Source organism: Sorex fumeus, unplaced genomic scaffold (assembly GCF_029834395.1).
Source record: "Sorex fumeus unplaced genomic scaffold, SorFum_2.1 ptg000050l, whole genome shotgun sequence".
Lineage (NCBI taxonomy): Eukaryota > Metazoa > Chordata > Mammalia > Eulipotyphla > Soricidae > Sorex > Sorex fumeus.
The window spans coordinates 2,546,179-2,566,900 of NW_026606107.1; the positions used below are offsets into that span (position 1 = coordinate 2,546,179).

Below are 20,722 nucleotides of genomic sequence, written 5' to 3' on the forward strand. Positions count from 1 at the left end.
ACCATGGGAAAGGTTACAAAGCTTTCAGGTTTAGGTCTCAGTCATGCAAATATCAAGCACATTTCCCTTTACCAAAACTTATTTTTTACCATGAAGAACCCCAATAAAACCCCACCCCCCACCCCTCCCAGTCCCTGTGGGGCAGATGAATTCTAGTTAACACTCTATCTGCTTTGATTAGATTCATTGTTTCAATAAAAGATTCACCACTATTATTTAGAGTTTACCCCCCCCCCCTTTGTCAGACATGCTGACAAAGCATTGTGAAGTGATTTGCTTTCTACAGCTGGGTTCAAGAATTATATGTTGGTTTTGGATTTCTGCTATTTTACTTATTGACCCTGGAAGTATTTCTACTGAAAGTCAGATAGTTAAGAAATTGGTTTCTGTGCTCTGGAGTCATGGCCGTGCTGGAGAGCCGCTAGTGGGGGGCAACTGGTGGCCTCGGTAGGGCGTGAAGGATGGACCGAAACGCCCCCCTTCCCATGAGGTTTTAGTCACCCCCAGTCCCCCGACTCATACCTGCTGTCCACAAGGCTCCCATGCGGCCGCCATCTTTCTTTGCAGAGAGGAGAAGGCGACTGGGGCAACACCCTTTCCCCTCCGGACAGACCTGATGGCCTGGATTAACGCATAGTCCGTTCACTTTTCTGCTCCAAGCTGCAGGGTTCTGCATTAAGTCCTTGTGCTTCTGGGGCCGTGGCCGTGCTGGAGAGCCACTCGCGGGGGGCAACTGTTGACCTCGGTAGGGCGTGAAGGACGGACCGGAACGCCCCCCTTCCCATGAGGTTTTAGTCGCCCCCACACCCCCGGCTCATACCTGCTGTCCACAAGGCCCCCATGTGGCCGCCATCTTTCTTTCCAGAGGGAGGAGGGCAGAAGGGACCAACACCCTTTCCCCTCCGGGCAGACATGATGGCCTGGATTAACGCATAGTCCTTTCACTTTTCTGCTCCAAGCTTCTGAGTTCTGCATTAAATCCTTGTGCTTCTGGGGCTGTGGCCGTGCTGGAGAGCCGCTCATGGGGGGCAACTGGTGACCTCGGTAGGGCGTGAAGGGCGGACCGAAACGCCCCCTTTCCCATGAGGTTTTAGTCGCCCCCACTCCCCCGGCTCATACCTGCTGTCCACAAGGCTCCCATGTGGCCGCCATCTTTCTTTCCAGAGGGAGGAGGGCGGAAGGGACCAACACCCTTTCCCCTCCGGGCAGACATGATGGCCTGGATTAACGCATAGTCCTTTCACTTTTCTGCTCCAAGCTGCTGGGTTCTGCATTAAGTCCTTGTGCTTCTGGGGCTGTGGCCGTGCTGGAGAGCTGCTCGCGGGGGGCAACTGGTGACCTCGTTAGGGCGTGAAGGACGGACCGGAACGTCCCATGAGGTTTTAGTCGTCCCCACACCCCCGGCTCATACCTGCTGTCCACAAGGCTCCCATGTGGCCGCCATCTTTCTTTCCAGAGAGGAGAGGGCGAATGGGGCAACACCCTTTCCCCTCCGGACAGTCATGATGGCCTGGATTAATGCATAGCCCGTTCACTTTTCTGCTCCAAGCTGCTGGGTTCTGCATTAAGTCCTTGTGTTTCTGAGGCTGTGGCCGTGCTCCAAACTTAACTATGATTTTCAGAGAGAAACGTTGGGTGGTTTACTTCCCATGGATCACTTTGTATATAGAGAGATGTCACGCGAGCGGCCGCGCGGTTTTGAGGAAAAGTCCTAGTTCCCGCATACTCGAGCTGTGGTTGTAGAGGCTTCTGGTCACGGGGGTTCCATCTGGGGGAGGCGGGATGCGGTACCTACCCCATCTGGGGCTTCCTGATGATCTCGGCTCTTTTTGGAACTTGTTTTTTTTTTTCCTTCCTTAGGGATCTGTGGATCCCGCCCTCCATGTTGTCCTTCTCTTTGGCTGAATGCTGTAAATATGGCGCTGGGGGGCGGGCTGTGGGCGTGACTTCTGGAATCTGAGGTTACCTGGGAGTTGTAGTCCCGGCAGATTTGAGGAAAAGTCCTAGTTCCCGCATACTCGAGCTGTGGTTGTAGAGGCTTCTGGTCACCGGGGTTCCATCTGGGGGAGGCGGGATGTGGTACCTATCCCATCTGGGGCTTCCCGATGATCTCGGCTCTTTTTGGAACCTGTCTTTTTTTTTTTCCTTCGGGATCTGTGGATCCCGCCCTCCATGTTGTCCTTCTCCTTGGCTGAATGCTCGATAGGTCTCTTCATTAGCAGTTGCTTTATATATTTTGAAGTTCCTTTGTTTGACGCATATATGTTAATGATCATTATATCTTCTTGATTTATTGAGTCCTTAATAATTATATCATGTCCATGCTGTCTCTTACTACCTTTTTTAGTTTGATATATGTCTTATCTGATAGAAATTTGGCTTTTTTGCCTTTTCTATGCTATAATTGTATGGTTTTTCCAACTTTTTACTTTGAGTCTGTATTTATCATTGATGTTCAAGTGGGTCTCCTATAAGCAGCAGGATGTTGAGTTTTGTTTCCTGATAGGTCTGCTACTCTTTTTTTCATTGGTGAGTATAAGGTAAAGGTAAAGGCCCTCTCGTTGGTGAGTATAGGCCATTGAAATTAAATGAAATTATTGATATAAAGGAATATATTGTCATCTTTCTATTTGAATTATGAGTGTTTTACAGTTTGTCCTTTTTTTCTTTTATTTTATCCCTTTATGCTTTAGTATCACCTTGTTTTATAATGATTAGTTTCCATTTGTACCGTATTGTTTCTTCTAAGTATTTTAATTTTCATGGTCCCATGAAGTTTACGTCTAGAGTTCTGTGCTTGCATCCTATTTGAAACTTTATGAAAATAAATTTCATTCATTCTAAGAAATTCCATAGTTACAATTCTTTCCAAAATTTTGTTTTAAGACGTTTGTTACTTCCAAGTGTGGTTTCTTTGCCTTTTGTATGAGATCCTTTAGTAATTTTTACAGAGCCAGTGTAGAAGACCTACATGGTGTTTTACCAGAGTCTAATCTATCAGATTGGTACCTTTGACCTCTGTTCAGCAGGGTCATTCACAAATAATGAGACAGACAGATAGATGCTGTGACTTGTCCAAGTTATAAGCTAGCTTTGGCATCAGTGAACAGAAACCCCACTAGAAAGCAACAAGCTGAAGTTCAGAAGATAACTCTAAGATATACAACCCTTCCTGGGAAGTTCAGGTACATATATAATGGTGAGGTGAGTGTTGTAGTAGCAAGTGGCAGTTGAGATGATACCTCAAAGGTTCAGAACACTCTACTGGGAAACAAGGTGGATTACAATGAACTGCAGGCCTGTAGTTCTGCCACAGTGGGAACAACAAACTATAAAATATATACAGGGAATAGAATTAGGATAAGCTTTATCTCTGTGGTCTCTTGAACATTTCTGAGACCCGAGCCTTACCATATATCTGATCTTTCTATTTAGAAACAGGAATTCACTTTTGTGAATTTCTGAAATAAGTTCCACTCAACCTGTGATAAGAGTAAAGCAACTAGATACTCTTACTTGCTTAAGAGAAGCTAAATAGACCAAACCCCATAAGGCTACCACTGGCTACTAACAAGGACACTCCTACAAGCACCATGGATGCCTCATAAATCATGGTTAGTTAGCAAGGGATCCCTATATCTCCTGTACTTTCATTCAGCAACAAGTAAGTATGGAAAGTAAGGCCCAGCCTCCTGTTAAGATAAGCCATAGTCACACACAGGCTTTTGTGATCAATCTTAGGGGAACCTGGAGATTAATAGGCAAGAATTTCAACAAAGAGTGAAACTATGAAAGAAAGCTTGAGAGAAGTACAGAGAATATCATGGACCTAAAGAACAGAGTAGCTAAATGTGATGTAGAGAGCTTCTGTCCTATCAAGGGAGCCCCCCCACATCCCCCTCTTCACTTTGTATGAGATCTCCACCATGTCCTGTTTTATAGGGCTTTGAGCAAGATTCTTTTTAGGTGTAGGTTTTTTTGAGCTCATGGGATAATGCTATCACAGGTTCTGTTTGGCCAGCATGACCCTGCCTCTGAATAATTAGCAATTAAACAATACATTTACTTTCCTTTGCTGATGCTTGTTTGGGCTGCTTTTTCTGTTAGTTTTGACCTCCTAGAGTGACTAAAGCTTGGGCATCTCCCTCATTTTTTTAAAAGCTATATAGATTCACTATATAATCTGGATTAGGTATTGTTTTCCTGTACTCTTTTTTACATTTAGATGTTAATATTTTGTTTACTGTATTTTGTTTACTTTAGGGCTATGCTTCACCTAATTTTTGGAAACCCACACACACAATAGTGCTATATTATATTATTTATTTCTTCATTTTTGCTGATGCCAAGTGTCGAACCCAGATCTTCCGCATGCAAGACATGCATTCTGCCATTGAAACTTCCCTCCCAACTCACCGACCCCTCTTATGATGCTTTAGATAGATCTGCTTCAAGTATTATAATTGTTTTGCTGACAGTTAATAGAGATCACTTTGGAATATACCTATGGCAGCACACATTTGTATTCATTATGCTGCACTATTTTCACAGGCATAGCCTCATTACAGCTATCAGAATGATTTATTCTTTCTTAGCATATCAGAAGTGTGTGCAAGCAGAATCATGATAGCATAAGGTGATTTGTAAGAATGGTTTTCTTTTACTTCCCTATAATCAAAAGGGATTTCAATATTTTTGATCATTTTATAAAAAATATTTATATACCCTGTTGACATCTATATGTCTTTGGAGAAGTGCCTCTTCATCTCTCCTCACTATTGTTTGGTGGGATTATTTGTTTTATTGTCAAGTTTTTTTTTATGTACTATATATTACCTCGGATATTAGACCTGTGCTGTGCAAAAGTTTGCTTCCATTTTGTGGGATATATTTTTGTTTTAGTTTAGATTTTTATCAAGAGCAGGAGCTTTTTAGTTTGATGGAGTCCCATTACTTTACTTTTGCTTTTGTTTTCCTTGCCAATGTTGTTGAATCACTGAATACACCTCAAAGCAAATATCATGGGATGTTTTGCTATGTATTTTTCAATTTTATTTTATGAATTCAGGTTTCATATCTAGATCTTTAATCCATTTTAGTTTACTTTTATGTGTGATATGAAACACAGTTTCATTGTTTTGCGTGTGGCTAGCTTTCTCAGTACCACTTTTTTTGCTTTTTGGGTCACACCCAGCGATGCTCAAGGGTTACTCCTGGCTCATGGACTCAGGAATTGCTCCTGGCGCTGCTTGGGGGACCATATGGGATGCTGGGAATCGAACCTGTGTCGGCCATGTTGGCTGCGTGCAAGGCAAATGCCCTACCCGCTGTGCTATCGCTGCAGCCCAGTCTCAGTATCATTTTTGAAAAGGCTTTCCTTTCCCCCATTTTATGTAACTAAATTACTGTGTTCCCTTCCCTTCCATCTTCCCTCCCCCACTATAGCACCAGGGTCAGGAAGCTTTCTCAAGACAAGAATGTGGTTCTTAATTGCCTCATAATTAGCGCCATTAAAAAGCCCTTTGTTTCATGTATTTTGTGTGTTTGGGGGGAAAAGGGGGATGCTGGTGTTTCTGGAAGGTTTCTGAAAGGGTAGAATTCCATTCTTTGCTAATCTAAATTGTTCAGAAATTTACATCATTGTAAATTTTCATGACCAATTATAAACTAGCTGAATTTCAAGTCTAATCTTTCATGAATGTAGATGCCATAACATTTAAGATACCTGAGTCAGATCTAAGTATCTATTTTATGTAGAATTTGATAAATATCAGTGTGAATTCTCACATCACTAATGAGTTTCTGTGTATAACACAGACTGATTATGCATAACGATAATAGTTTAATTCTGAGCTTTTTGGTTAAGCTAATATCCTTTGAAAGACTCTGAACCAATTTAACATGTTCAGTGAAACATGTTCTTTACCAGTTTTTAATCAAAAACCCTTGTCCTTGAGTCAAACAGGGATAGTGATATAATAGTTTTTATAAGGTAAGGTAAAGGTAAAGGCCCTCCCGTTGATCGTCGATTTGCTCGAGCGGGCCCAGTAACGTCTCCATTGGAGACTTTGTTGTTACTGTGTCTGGCATATCGAATACTCTCAGTAACTTGCCGGGCTCTCCGAGAGGGGTGGAGGAATCGAACTCGGGTCGGCCATGTTGGCCGCTTGTAAGGCGAACGCCCTACCCGCTGTGCTATCACTCCAGCCCAGTTTTTATAAAATCATTTTAATATCAGTTTAACCTTTTGACAATTTAATAGGAGTCAATTTTTCTAAAATTTTCTCTCATCTCTAAAATTATCATCATAGTTCATTTTTTAAAATTCCCTTGTCAGATAAAATATTTTTGCACTTTGGATTAAAGAACTTTAATTATTCCCATTATTCAGGGATTTGGGGTAGCCCCACTGAAGAAGTTAAGAGTGAAACTTCTCAGTTTTAGCACAGATTTTTATACTTATGACAAAACAGGTTATCCTTAACAGAGAAGAAAATTACATTTGTAGTAAATTAAGAATAGACAAAATGTCTCATATCAGGTAATTCCAACATTCTGACTGATCAGAGACTGCATATGTATTTTGGGGGTTTGAGGCAGGATTGCATTTCACCAAAATGCAATCAATCCTTGAGAAAAGAATTTTTGCATTTGTACTGAGAGAGATAGTACAGTGGGTAAGTTGCTTGCCTTGCACACAGTCAACGATGTTACATCCCTGAGCTCTAAAGCCCTGAACATTGCTGAGTGTGGCTCCTCCCTCCTGAAGAAAGATCTTTTACTTTCACAAATATGTTAAGAAATGACAGGTTTCAGGGCCTACTTAAAAATCTTATTTATCAAAAGAAACTTGAAGTGGAAATTAAAAGGAATTTTTAGCTCTTCCTTGCTCAGGGGAAAAGTTTTCTGCTTGGAAGAAGAAAGCTTTTAGGAGAAATCACTCTTGGCCCTCAAAAGATGTTTTTCTTTTACATTTGAAACTTTAAGTGATGTCTAGATATAGCTTACTTACAATTAATCTATATTTAAAAGAAAATAAATGTCATTAGAAAGACCCATTTGAATCCCTAAGGCAGTTTTTATAAGACCAGCAAAATAAAAATAGTTGGAAAGCATTGTCTTTATTCATATTACTTTAAGTATTTTACATAATTTTACAGCTCATTTAATATTTCTACATGCCCAAGAGCATAAATATAGTTAGTTATTGTATTCACTTTGAAAACAAGGATATTAAGGATGTGAGAGGTTTAGTAACTTGCCCAGGGTCACATAGTAAATGGTGAAGTTGGGATTCAAATATGAACACTCCAGTTTCAGAGTCATTGCTCTTAATCGGGATTCTATATTTGCCTCCTGATAAGGGAAAAATCTTTTCTCTTAGTTCCGTTACTGTTTCAGATTTTGTGAGCTCTAAGTGTTTCTTTTTTTTTATTAAGTTGCTATTGGGCCAGTCCCAGAAGTGCTCTGGGATCACTCCTGGTAGGCTCAGTGGGGACCATGTGGGGTGCTAGGAATCCAACCCCAGTCAATTGGGTGTAAGACGAGGGCCTTACCTGCTGTAATATCTTTGACTTCTGTGGGGTTTAAGTTTAAACATATAAACACAGATTTCTAGGATGGGGGCATTCAATAAACAGTTATTGAATTCATACTGTTTCAGACACTATGCTAAGGGAACTCCCTGTGGCATGACATGAGATACAGATCCAGTGCTTCCCTCAAAGAAGTCAGATTAGCTATAAGTTTCCAATTTGAACCCAGCTACCACTACATTTTTGTTTATACGTATGCTACGTATTTGGGAGGGGTATCAACATGCCCAGCAAATTGGATACAGCAAAACACTGTTTCGTGATGTAGTGTAGGGACAGTACTTATTGTTTTTCTAATTCACATCAGTTTCCATTTTGAAAATGCCAACAATGATTTTCATATAAGTACTGTTTTACAAGGAAATATATGCATGGCCATGTGTAGAAGTACTGGTGACTACTATCACTATCTTGGATCTGTTTTAGGGCATTGCTCCTGTTAGCACAAATACAGACTTATTCCCAAGCTCAGGAATTTTTGAGAACTGTGTGAAAGATTTGCCTATAAAACTCAGATTTTTTTTTTTATTGAATCACTGTGGGAAAGGTTACAAAGCTTTCAGGTTTATGTCTCAGTCATGCAAATATCAAACACATTTCCCTTTACCAATACTTATTTTTTACCATGAAGAACCCCAATAAAACCCCACCCCCCACCCCTCCCCGTCCCTGTGAGGCAGATGAATTCTAGTTAACACTCTATCTGCTTTGATTAGATTCATTGTTTCAATAAAAGATTCACCACTATTATTTAGAGTTTACCCCCCCCCCCCAAATCAGACATGCTGAAAAAGCATTGTGAAGTGATTTGCTTTCTACGGCTGGGTTCAAGAATTAAATGTTGGTTTTGGATTTCTGCTCTTTTACCTATTGACCCTGGAAGTATTTCTACTGAAAGTCAGATAGTTAAGAAATTGGTTTCTGTGTTCTGGAGTCCTGGCCGTGCTGGAGAGCCGCTCGCGGGGGGCAACCGGTGGCCTCGGTAGGGCGTGAAGGGCGGAGCGAAACGCCCCCCTTCCCATGAGGTTTTAGTCGCCCCCACACTCCCGGCTCATACCTGCTGTCCACAAGGCTCCCATGTGGCCGCCATCTTTCTTTCCAGAGAGGAGAGGGCGAATGGGGCAACACCCTTTCCCCTCCGGCAGACTTGATGGCCTGGATCAATGCATAGTCCGTTCACTTTTCTGCTCCAAGCTGCTGGGTTCTGCATTAAGTCCTTGTGCTTCTGGGGCCGTGGCTGTGCTGGAGAGCCGCTCGCGGGGGGCAACTGGTGACCTCGGTAGGGCGTGAAGGACAGACCAGAACGCCCCCCTTCCCATGAAGTTTTAGTCGCCCCCACACCCCCGGCTCATACCTGCTGTCCACAAGGCTCCCATGTGGCCGCCATCTTTCTCTCCAGAGGGAGGAGGGCGGAAGGGAGCAACACCCTTTCCCCTCTGGGCAGAAATGATTGCCTGGATTAACGCATAGTCCTTTCACTTTTCTGCTCCAAGCTGCTGGGTTCTGCATTAGGTCATTGTGCTTCTGGGGCTGTGGCCGTGCTGGAGAGCCGCTCGTGGGGGCAACTGGTGGCCTCGGTAGGGCGTGAAGGGCGGAGCGAAACGCCCCCCTTCCCATGAGGTTTTAGTCGCCCCCACACTCCCGGCTCATACCTGCTGTCCACAAGGCTCCCATGTGGCCGCCATCTTTCTTTCCAGAGAGGAGAGGGCGAATGGGGCAACACCCTTTCCCCTCCGGCAGACTTGATGGCCTGGATCAATGCATAGTCCGTTCACTTTTCTGCTCCAAGCTGCTGGGTTCCGCATTAAGCCCTTGTGCTTCTGGGGCTGTGGCCGTGCTGGAGAGCCGCTCATGGGGGGCAACTGGTGACCTCGGTAGGGCGTGAAGGACGGACCGGAACGCCCCCCTTCCCATGAGGTTTTAGTCGCCCCCACACTCCCGGCTCATACCTGCTGTCCACAAGGCTCCCATGTGGCCGCCATCTTTCTTCCCAGAGAGGAGAGGGCGAATGGGGCAACACCCTTTCCCCTCCGGCAGACTTGATGGCCTGGATCAATGCATAGTCCGTTCACTTTTCTGCTCCAAGCTGCAGGGTTCTGCATTAAGTCCTTGTGCTTCTGGGGCCGTGGCTGTGCTGGAGAGCTGCTCGTGGGGGGCAACTGGTGACCTCGGTAGGGCGTGAAGGACGGACCAGAACGCCCCCCTTCCCATGAGGTTTTAGTCGCCCCCACACCCCCGGCTCATACCTGCTGTCCACAAGGCCCCCATGTGGCCGCCATCTTTCTTTCCAGAGGGAGGAGGGCGGAAGGGAGCAACACCCTTTCCCCTCTGGGCAGAAATGATTGCCTGGATTAACGCATAGTCCTTTCACTTTTCTGCTCCAAGCTGCTGGGTTCTGCATTAAGCCCTTGTGCTTCTGGGGCTGTGGCCGTGCTGGAGAGCCGCTCGTTGGGGGGCAACTGGTGACCTCGGTAGGGCGTGAAGGACGGACCGGAACGCCCCCCCTTCCCATGAGGTTTTAGTCGCCCCCACACTCCCGGCTCATACCTGCTGTCCACAAGGCTCCCATGTGGCCGCCATCTTTCTTTCCAGAGAGGAGAGGGCGAATGGGGCAACACCCTTTCCCCTCCGGCAGACTTGATGGGCTGGATCAACGCATAGTCCGTTCACTTTTCTGCTCCAAGCTGCTGGGTTCTGCATTAAGTCCTTGTGCTTCTGGGGCCGTGGCCGTGCTGGAGAGCCGCTCGTGAGGGGTGACTGGTGACCTCGGTAGGGAGTGAAGGACGGACTGGAACGCCCCCCTTCCCATGAGGTTTTAGTCGCCCCCACACCCCCGGCTCATACCTGCTGTCCACATGGCTCCCATGCGGCCGCCATCCTTCTTTCCAGAGAAGAGAGGGCGAATGGGGCAACACCCTTTCCCCTCCGGCAGACTTGATGGCCTGGATTAACGCATAGTCCTTTCACTTTTCTGCTCCAAGCTGCCGGGTTCTGCATTAAGTCCTTGTGCTTCTGGGACTGTGGCCGTGCTGGGGAGCCGCTCGTGGGGGGCAACTGTTGACCTTGGTAGGGCGTGAAGGACGGACCGGAATGCCCCCCTTCTCGTGAAGTTTTAGTCGCCCCCCACACCCCCGGCTCATACCTGCTGTCCACAAGGCTCCCATGCGGCCGCCATCCTTCTTTCTAGAGAAGAGAGGGCGAATGGGGCAACACCCTTTCCCCTCTGGGCAGAAATGATGGCCTGGGTTAACTCATCGTCCGTTCACTTTTCTGCTCTAAGCTGCTGGTTTCTGCATTAAGTCCTTGTGTTTCTGGGGCTGTGGCCATGCTCCAAACTTAACTCTGATTTTCAGGGAGAAAGATTGGGTGGTTTACTTCTCATTGATCACTTTGTATATAGAGAGATGTTTTGAGAAAAAGTCCTCGTTCCCGCATACTCGAGCTGTGTTTGTAGAGGCTTCTGGTCACCAGGGTTCCATCTGGGGGAGGCGGGATGCGGCGCCTACTCCATCTGGAACTTGCCGGTGCTCTCGGCTCTTTTTGGAACCTGTTTTTTCTTTTTTCTTTTCCTCCGGGATCCCGCACCCTCCATGTGTTCCTTCTCTTATTCTGAACGCTTCAAAGATGGCGCTGGGGGGCGGGCTGTGGGCGTGACTTCCGGAATCAGAGGTTACCTGGGAGGTGTAGTCCGGCAGATTTGAGAAAAAGTCCTCGTTCCCGCATACTCGAGCTGTGTTCGTAGAGGCTTCTGGTCACCAGGGTTCCATCTGGGGGAGGCGGGATGCGGCGCCTACTCCATCTGGAACTTGCCGGTGCTCTCGGCTCTTTTTGGAACCTGTTTTTTCTTTTTTCTTTTCCTCCGGGATCCCGCACCCTCCATGTGTTCCTTCTCTTATTCTGAACGCTTCAAAGATGGCCAAAACTCAGATGTTTAAGAACTTGAAGTTTATTGTACAGATTCAGTCCGTGTTCCTGACCAATGTCCAGGCTTCTCCTTTTCCCCGTGTACAATGTCAATCTTCTGTCCCTCCATGCCTGGTCCCAATTATTATGTCCTTGTCCTATACATCTCTGTCTGCTCGCCTCAACTCTATAATGGCTGGTCTTGTCTGTACACCATTTTCTGTCCAGTGTATGAAGTCCTGGTCTGAAATGTCCAGCATGAATCCGGTTACCTATTTTCTTGCCCCTGCTGGTGCTTACTGCTCTGTAACCTGTTACTGGGCCTCTCTAGAACTGTGTTCTAGTGGCTTCCTGTTCCCTTGGATTTCCTTAGACTCTGGCCATGGCCACATGCACGTGGGTGAGAACCTCTGCTGTTTCTCTAGGGTTAGGTGAAAAGGAAAAAAGAGAGTTGCCTGACTGGGGGCTTCCTTTTATCTCCTTCTATATCCCATCTCTAATAAGTATTATGACTGGATACCTTTTCATCAGGTGAAAATTAAAATGACTAATCAAATGATTGTACAGCGGATAGGGCATTTGCCTTGCATGAGGCTGACCCGGGTTCCTCTGCTCCTCTCAGAGAGCCCAGCAAGAGAGTCTCTCGCCCGCACGGCAGAGCCTGGCAAGCTCCCCATGACGTATTCGATATGCCAAACACAGTAACAACAAAGTCTCCAATGGAGACGTTACTGGGTCTGCTCAAGCAAATCGACGATCAACGGGAGGGCCTTTACCTTTTACCTTAATCAAATGATACAGTTCACCAGAACACTCGCATTCCTGACAGTGCTTCCAGCGAATCATGCAGTGCTGGGCATCGAAGCAGAGTCAGCTGCATGAAAGGTGTGCCTTGACCACTATACTCTCTGGCCTGGAATGCTATCTTTCTATTATTATTTTAAACATATTCTAGACCCATACCTAAGACCATATCACTAATAAATAGTGGGGCTAAGATTTGAACTGCAGTCTATCTTATACAACTATATTTATTTTTCTATGCTCTCTGTCAGTTTGGCAGCTTTTCGTTTATAAAACCAGCAGTGTTAATGATAATTATAATGTTTATTATCAAATAATAAACTAAATTCATTATTAATTAGTATTAATTATAAATGATCATAAATATTATTAATTATTTATTACTGTTTGGGCTGGAGCGATAGCACAGCGGGTAAGGCGTTTGCCTTGCATGCAGCCAAACTGGCCAACCTGAGTTTGATTCCTCCACCCCTCTCGGAGAGCCTGGCAAGCTACCAAGGGTATCTCGTCCACACAGCAGAGCCTGGCAAGCTCCCCGTGGTGTATTCAATATGCCAAACACAGTAACAACAAGTCTCAAAATGTTACTGGGCCCGCTCGAGCAAATCGATGAACAATGGGAGGACAGTGACAGTGGTTACTGTTTCTAATTAATAAATGTTAGTATCAACCAATTAATGTTGTTATGTTTATTTATTATTATCCGAATTTATAGGATTAAAGTTTAAACTAAATCTACCCATTTGGATACATAATTCTACATTTATTCATTGTTTCAGACTTATTCTATTGTTCAAATTGTATATATTTGCTATTTTTATCAACCTTACTGATAGTCTATCAATAATTAAGAGAGGCATGTTAATCTTGTACTTTAATAGTTGATTCGTTTTAGTTTCCTTGCTTTTATAACACAGTGTTTGCACTAAACTATGATCCCACATGAGGACCCAAAATTCTATTCTGAAAAGACGTCTGTGATCCTATATTCATTGTATCACTTTCACAATAGCCAGAATCTGAGAATAATCCAAATGTCCAAGAATAGATGACTGGATGAAGAAACTGGCTTATTGAGGCCAGAGAGATATAGCAGGTTAGTATCTTACCTTGCAGACAGCCCGCCTGGGTTCAATTCCTAGCACTCCATATGGTTCTCAAGCACTGCCAGGAGTAAGCCCTGAGCATGGCTGGGTGTGACACAAAAACAAAAAAATTATGACAGTGGTTTCTAGAAAAAATACAGTATATATGCACAATAGAATGCTAATTGGCTGCAAGAAAGATGAAACTATCCAATTTCCTGATAAATGAATGGATCTGGAGAATAAATATCATGCTGAGTGTAGTCAGAAGGAGGTGAATGGGTACAGAATGATCTCTCTAATATGTAGGATATAAAGAACCATAGTAATGGAATAACAAATGACTAAAGGCAACGGAACCTGAGAACTGGTCTACAGAACTGAGCTCACCAATGACAAGGAAATGTAGGGGTTTTAAAGGGGCATTAAAACAGTGGTGGAATGAAGCAAATACTTTGGTGCAGTGTGGAATATTGGAATATTGCTTGCATAAGTCCTATAATTAAGAGTATTGGAGACTAAAATAAAATTTTATACATAATCTCAAATTTTAAGCAATAAATATGTTTAAGAGGCAGGGTGAGAGGGGAGGATGGGGGTGGGAGGGATACTGGTATACATGGTGGTGGAAAATGAGCACTGGTGGAGGGATAGGTATTTGATCATTGTGTAATCGAAATCCAAGCACAAAAATTTGTAAGTCTACAACTGTACCTCATGGTGTTTCACTAATAAAAATATATCAAAAATGAATAATTTTATTTTTTAAATTAAGAATTTATTTTTACTCATCTCTAGGTTGAACAAATAAGGACTAGAAATTTAAAAGCAAATCAACATACTGGGTCCAAATTTTCCTACTAAATGAGCCATCTTTTTTATTTTTTTATTTTTTTGCTTTTTGGGTCACACCCAGTGATGCACAGGGGTTATTCCTGGCTCTGCACTCAGGAATTACTCCTGGCGGTGCTTGGGGGACCATATGGGATGCTGGAAATTGAACCTGGGTCGGCCGCATGCAAGGCAAATGCCCTACCTGCTGTGCTATTGCTCCAACCCAAGCCATCTTAAAAAAAAATCTCTTCTTTTGGTTATGTAGTCCCACATAATGCTTTATTAAAATATTTCATCTGAGTCTTGACACACTACAACTAACCAGGAACGAAGTGTCCATCCATTTACCTCCACTTCAGAAAGTTGCACATCTGTATTTCATTGGAATGCCTCAAAAGTTTCCTTGGGCTTTAGTTTCTCCACTAAACCTTGATATCTGTCAATTAGAAGAATATGAAAGCTCATAGGCTTTTCCACCTCCAATCTGCCTGGTTTTCTTACTAGTAGTTTCTTGAGTTCTATTTTTCTAAATTGTAGTGTACCATTTACCATAAATATGATATCACTTAACTCATTTCATGTGAAAGCATTGTTAGTTTGGGGTTGGTTTGTTTGGTTTTAGATTAGGAGCCACACCCAGGTATGCTCAGGAGTCATTCTTGATAATCCTTGTGGGACCCAATGCTGTTCCAGGGATCCCATGCACTGACTGCATGCAAGGCAAGAGATTAAACTGGAAGAGACATGAAAAAAATGTTTTTATTCCATATTTTACTTTATGAATTTTTAGAAAACATGGAGATGGTATTGATAAGGTAAGCAGCTGGTTCCATCTTTATGATGTTAATGATTTTGTACAATTATGATTTTAATGTAAAACACATGGGTCTTTTCCCATCCAAATTTTATTTTATGAAAGCACTATGATTTACAAAGTTATTCCTAGTTGGGGTTTTAGACATAGTGTTATGTCACTGATTTCACTGCCAGTTTCATATCCCTCCTCCAGTGTTCCCAGGTTCCATCCCGAACCCCCACTCACACCCCAGCCTGCCATTTCAACAGGTATCTTTGTAAGTTCGTTTATTTAAGTTTGGGTTCATGATTTCAGTGTTGTTGACTCTGTGGTTTGTACATTTACCTCTATCATTAACACCACCAACATAACCCTTGCCCCTGTTGCTTCTCATCTGTGTCTTCTCTGCATAACATGCACTTGTTTTCATTCCTTCTCTTCCCTATACTTTGGAAACAAGAGTGATCTAGGAATTCCCCCCCCACCCCCCCACCCCCACACACACTTTAAACCATTGCATTATTGCATTTCCTCATTCATCTTTAAACTTCCAAAAAGTGTTAGGATTAAAAATTACCTTTTTGGGAATGGAGAGATAACATAGAAAGTAAGGTGTTTTCCTTGCATGTAGTCAGCTTGGGTTAGATCCCGAGCACTACGTATGTCCCCCCACTAGCACCTGGTACCACTAGGAATGAGGCCTTAGCACAGAGCCAGGAGCAAGCTCTGAGCACCACCTGGTGTGGCCCAAAATACAAAAGACTGAAACTTAAAAGTTACCTTTTATATTTACTTATATTTTTAATAAAATATATTAACTACATAAAATATATACATAAAATATATAGTATATTAAAATAATAAAATATATTCATAAAATATTAAGTATTTTTAGATTTACTTATATTTCATATAATTGATATTAGAGGCCAGGATATATCTGAAAATGATTTCTTTTTAGGTGTTTCAGCATATTTTGCATGCAGAACAAGGCAACTTGAATTCAATGACCACTCAAATTAGTCATTTCGGGGGGTAAATATTCTATATTTTAAAAAACAATATGGTTATCCATTTGATAACTTCTTCCATCTTTTTTTACTATCAGATTTCCTCATAATTTTTAAGAGGTGCCCTTATAAAAATGGCACATAACTGGGTTTGAAATTTTATCCATCATGTTAATCGCAATATTTTATTTTATTTTATTTTATTTTGCAATTTTGGTCACACCCGGAGATGCTCAGGGGTTCCTCCTGGCTCTTCACTCAGGAATTACTCCTGTCGGTACTTCGGGGTACCATACGGGATGCTGGGAATCGAACTCTGGTCAGCTGCATGCAAGGCAGATGCCCTACCCCCTGTGCTATCGCTCCAGCCCCTAATCTCTATATTTTAAATGGTGAGATTTGCTTATATATTTTAAATTTATTGACATTGAAGTTTGTTTTTACCACCTTATCTTTTGCTTTCTGTCTGTTCTTTATTTGTTTTGTGTTTTGAAGGGGGAACACCTGGCAGTGCTCAGGGGCTACTCATGGCTCTGTGCTCCTCACAGTGCTGGGGGACCATATGGGATACTGGGGATCGAACCTGGGTGGGTTGTGTGCAAGGCAAATACCGTACCCACTGTACTATACTGCATTCCATTTTCTCTCTGCCTTACTTTTCTCCCCTGATATTTTTTCCCCTTTACTCTGTTACTGTTCTCTCAAGTGAGCTGATTGGTAATCGGATTGGTGTTGGAATTTGTAGTAACACATTTTTGAAGGTGTATCTGAGTGTAAGGGATGACTTTTTGAAAGGAGTTTGACTGAGAGTAATGGAAGAGAGAAAGTCGTTGATGGAGATACAGACTGATGAATTCTGAAAAATTTTTTTTGCTAGTTTGCTATAGTTTGATGGAACTTGATGAAAGAGCAGTGGGAATCTGAGATGAATAAAGGTTTAAAACAACCTGAAAGTGATGGGGGAAAACTGAATTAAGGATAATTAATATTTATAGGTGACAAAATGTCCAACTGAGACTAGATAGTAGGAATTTTATAGTACCTGGATGTAGGAGCAGAAAAGGCAGGCTGTAGTATAGGTAATGGGTTTGGAATTTTGATGGGCATTTGTGGATGAAAGTACATGGATATGGAAGATACCGAAGAGGACAGTGGTTCAGGATTCCAGGATAGAGAGAAAAAAAGCAGTAGTCAAGGAGTAGTAGTCAAAGTGGTAGTAGTCAAAGTAGTCAAAAAGTGGTAGTCAAGTAGATCAAGAGAAAATGGAGGTCTCAAGAGACTCTAATCATGATGAGATTAAGAAAAGGTATGTCAGTGAGTTGGAGTTTGGAAAGTAGAGATTCATGAATTTAAGGTTGGCAGTTTCTGTTGGTTAGGATAACAAGTGAAAAATAAGAGAAGGATGTGTAGTATAAACAGTTCTGTTTTCTTAGATTGCTATTATCTTCCCTCCATTATCTTATTTTCCTTTGTTTTTATATAACTTGATTTTATTATTGTGTCTTACAGAATTCTGCTACCTCACTACAAGTACCAGTTTTTAATAACTTTAAATTAGCTCTCATTTACACTGTGTGTGAGTGCATGTGTGTACTTTTGCTATCTTTCATCTTTAGTTGTTGGGGAAATAGTGATATTATTTTTTACAGGAATGACTGACATATTGACCAGAAATTCACCACAATCACACATATGGAAATCTATTTCTAAATATTTTTATTGCACTGTTCAGTGTTATATAATTGCTTTGGTCTTGATTCTGCCTGGATGGAGCTGGTGGGATTCTAGCTTAGAATCAGATTGTCTAGGCTTTAATCCCAGCATTCACTTACTTGGTACTTACTTTTGAGCAAATTAATCTTCTGTATTCTCATATATAAACTTGGTACACTATAGCTCTCAGGATTGTCATATGGATTAACTTAGTTAATATATGTAAAGTTTGGATTGGCTAGCTGTATAGTGAATTCTTAAGAAATAGAGCTGTTGAATTGACAATGACAGGGATGATTGTTAATAATAGTGCTGTGGCATATGGATACTGATAAATATTGTGTTAAGGGTTGGACTGAATACATAGAAGAATATCTAAAAAGTTCATGTTTCATTGGAGAGCATATATTATCCTTGGGATAAGAACTAAGATGACTATGTGAAATGGACCTAACAAAGAGTCTTAGCTAGTATCTTCTAATTTAATAAATTCCAAATAATAGTCAAACTGAGAACATTTTGAGGTTTAAAAATCCTTTATAAGTTTTTGTATTATTTATTTTCATTAGTATTTGGTAGGTAATTAGTAAAAATTATTAGACCTATACACTAATTTCGGAGGGAAGCAGAGAAGGTTAAGTATTCTTTCTTACTGTCTTGTACCCGTCAGTTCCCATGGCTACCAAATTTTTATTTTATATACAGCTTCCTGAGGTCTAGCTCAGTGTCTCCAGCTACTTCTTGAGCCTAATTACCTGGGTATCCTGCATGCAACACAAACTCAATATGGATGAATTGAAACTTCCTAACTCATTTCCAAACCTGTTGTTTCTCTTCTAATTTCTATTTTTGGCAGGATTGTCACAAGCCAGTTAGCCGTTTAACCTAGATATTCAAGTAGGTATCTTTGACGTTACCTTCTGCATCCTCTCTATTCGATCAATCATTCTAGTTTTAAATTGGGGTGATGGAAATAAAATGGATTTGCTTAGACTCAAACTTAGTAAACCTAGGTTCTCTTTTGTTTGGACAGTAACAATAATACTCCTATCTTCCTTTAAATTGTCTTTTTTATATTTAATGTAAGATATTAATGCTCAAGACAAAATTACACAAATAAAAGAGTGAAAGTTGCTTTTCTAAATTGTACTCTGCAAATAAAAGAGTGAAAGTTGCTTTTCTAAATTGTACTCTGCAAAAGAAACAAATGATAATGCCTTTAGTTCTAGACCTTTATTGTCTTTGCAAAAATGTATAAATACCTCACCAATAGATCATTCATTCTAGTTCTGCAGTCACTTTTGTTCTTTTTTTTAATTTTTAAAAATTTTTTATTAGTGAAACACCATGAGGTACAGTTGTAGACTTACAAATTTTTGTGCTTGGGTTTCTATTATACAATGATCAAATACCCATTCCTCCACCAGTGCCCATTTTCCATCACCATGGATCCCAGTATCCCTCCCCCGCCGTCCCCCCCGCCAACCCACTCTGCCTCTGTGGCAGGGCATTCCCTTTTGTTCTCGCTCTCATTTTGGGTATTGTGGTCTGCAAATCACTTTTGTTTTACACTCAGGATTGTATTCCCATGTGGATATGTAATATTTTTTAAATGGATGCATAGTATTTCACTATATGAAAGTATGATTTAATTAATTCCTCTGTTAAAGCACCCTTTTTGCACTTAAAAATAATGTTGTAATAACAATTGCTAATCTGTGTGAAGTTTCTAGTAGCTGGTTCTTTTTATTTATTCATTATTTTAATGAATCACCGTGAGATACAGTTACAGACTTACAAACTTTCATAATTGTGTTTCAGTCAATGTTCAAGTACCCATCCCTCCACCAGAGCCCATTCTCCACCACCAATGTTCCCAGTATCCTTCCCCCCACCCCCATCCTTTCCCAACCCCTGCTTCTATGGCAGGCACATTCCCTCTTACTCTCTCTGTCCTTTTGAGTATTATGGTTTGCAATACAGATATCAAACAGCCATCATGTTTGGTCGTAGTCTACTTTCAGCGCACATCTACTATCCCGAGCGATCCCTCCAACTCTAGTAGCTGGTTCTTAGAAGTACTATTGCTTGGCTAAGGAGAATGAATTTTTCACATTGTTAATTATATCAATTGCACTTCAATTTGTTGAAACAATTTTTTATAGTGTAGAGTGATCTTGTAAATGAACTTCAATCATGTGATGTTAAGCAACAAAAAACAAGGCAAAATCAAAGATATATGATGGGTTTCTACTGTCTATATCACGGCATCATTCTCCTCCCGTTGTTCATCGATTTGCTCGAGCAGGCCCAGTAATGTCTCCATCGTGAGACTTGTTGTTACTGTGTCTGGCATATTGACTACATCACAGGTAGCTTGCCAGGCTTTACCGTGCGGGTGAGATACACTTGGTAGCTTGCTAGGCTCTCTGGAAGGGGCGGAAGAATTGAACCCGGCTCGGCCAGGCCAGCTGCACACAAGGCAAATGCTCTACCACTGTGCTATTGCTCCTGCCCCACTGTCTATATAATACATTTTAAAATCTCTTAATTTTAAGGTGTTTGAGATGTAGTAATATGACTTTAACCTATCTTTCTTACATGCTTCCCCACCAAATATATATATAGGCAAATACACCTGTTCTCTAAAACCTTTTATGTGTACAACTCTCTCTCTCTCATGTTAGTAAGGCAGAATTATTTAATTTCTTTCTACGTTACCATAACACTTAATTTATTATTCATCTCTGTCACTGTATTGTACTATATTTATGTATATCTCTTTTCCCTATTACTCTTGGAATTTAAAAATAGAAAACTGTCATTCTTACTCATCTCTGTGTCATCTTCAGCAATTTACACAATGCCTGGCAGAGTTAGTGCTTAACAGAACTGTGTAAAATGACTGGAGATACTTTTTTGGTTTCTTCTTGGGCCACACCCTGCAGTGCTCAGAACTTAATCCAGGCTCTGTGCTCAGGG

At 42.0% G+C, this 20,722-nt stretch overlaps 1 protein-coding gene across 3 annotated transcripts in view; it reads left to right on the forward strand.

The window, feature by feature from the left end:
• SYTL4 (synaptotagmin like 4) overlaps positions 1-20,722 on the forward strand; it is a 70,996-nt gene that overhangs the window by 19,737 nt on the left and 30,537 nt on the right. The gene's annotated exons all lie outside the window — the stretch shown is intronic.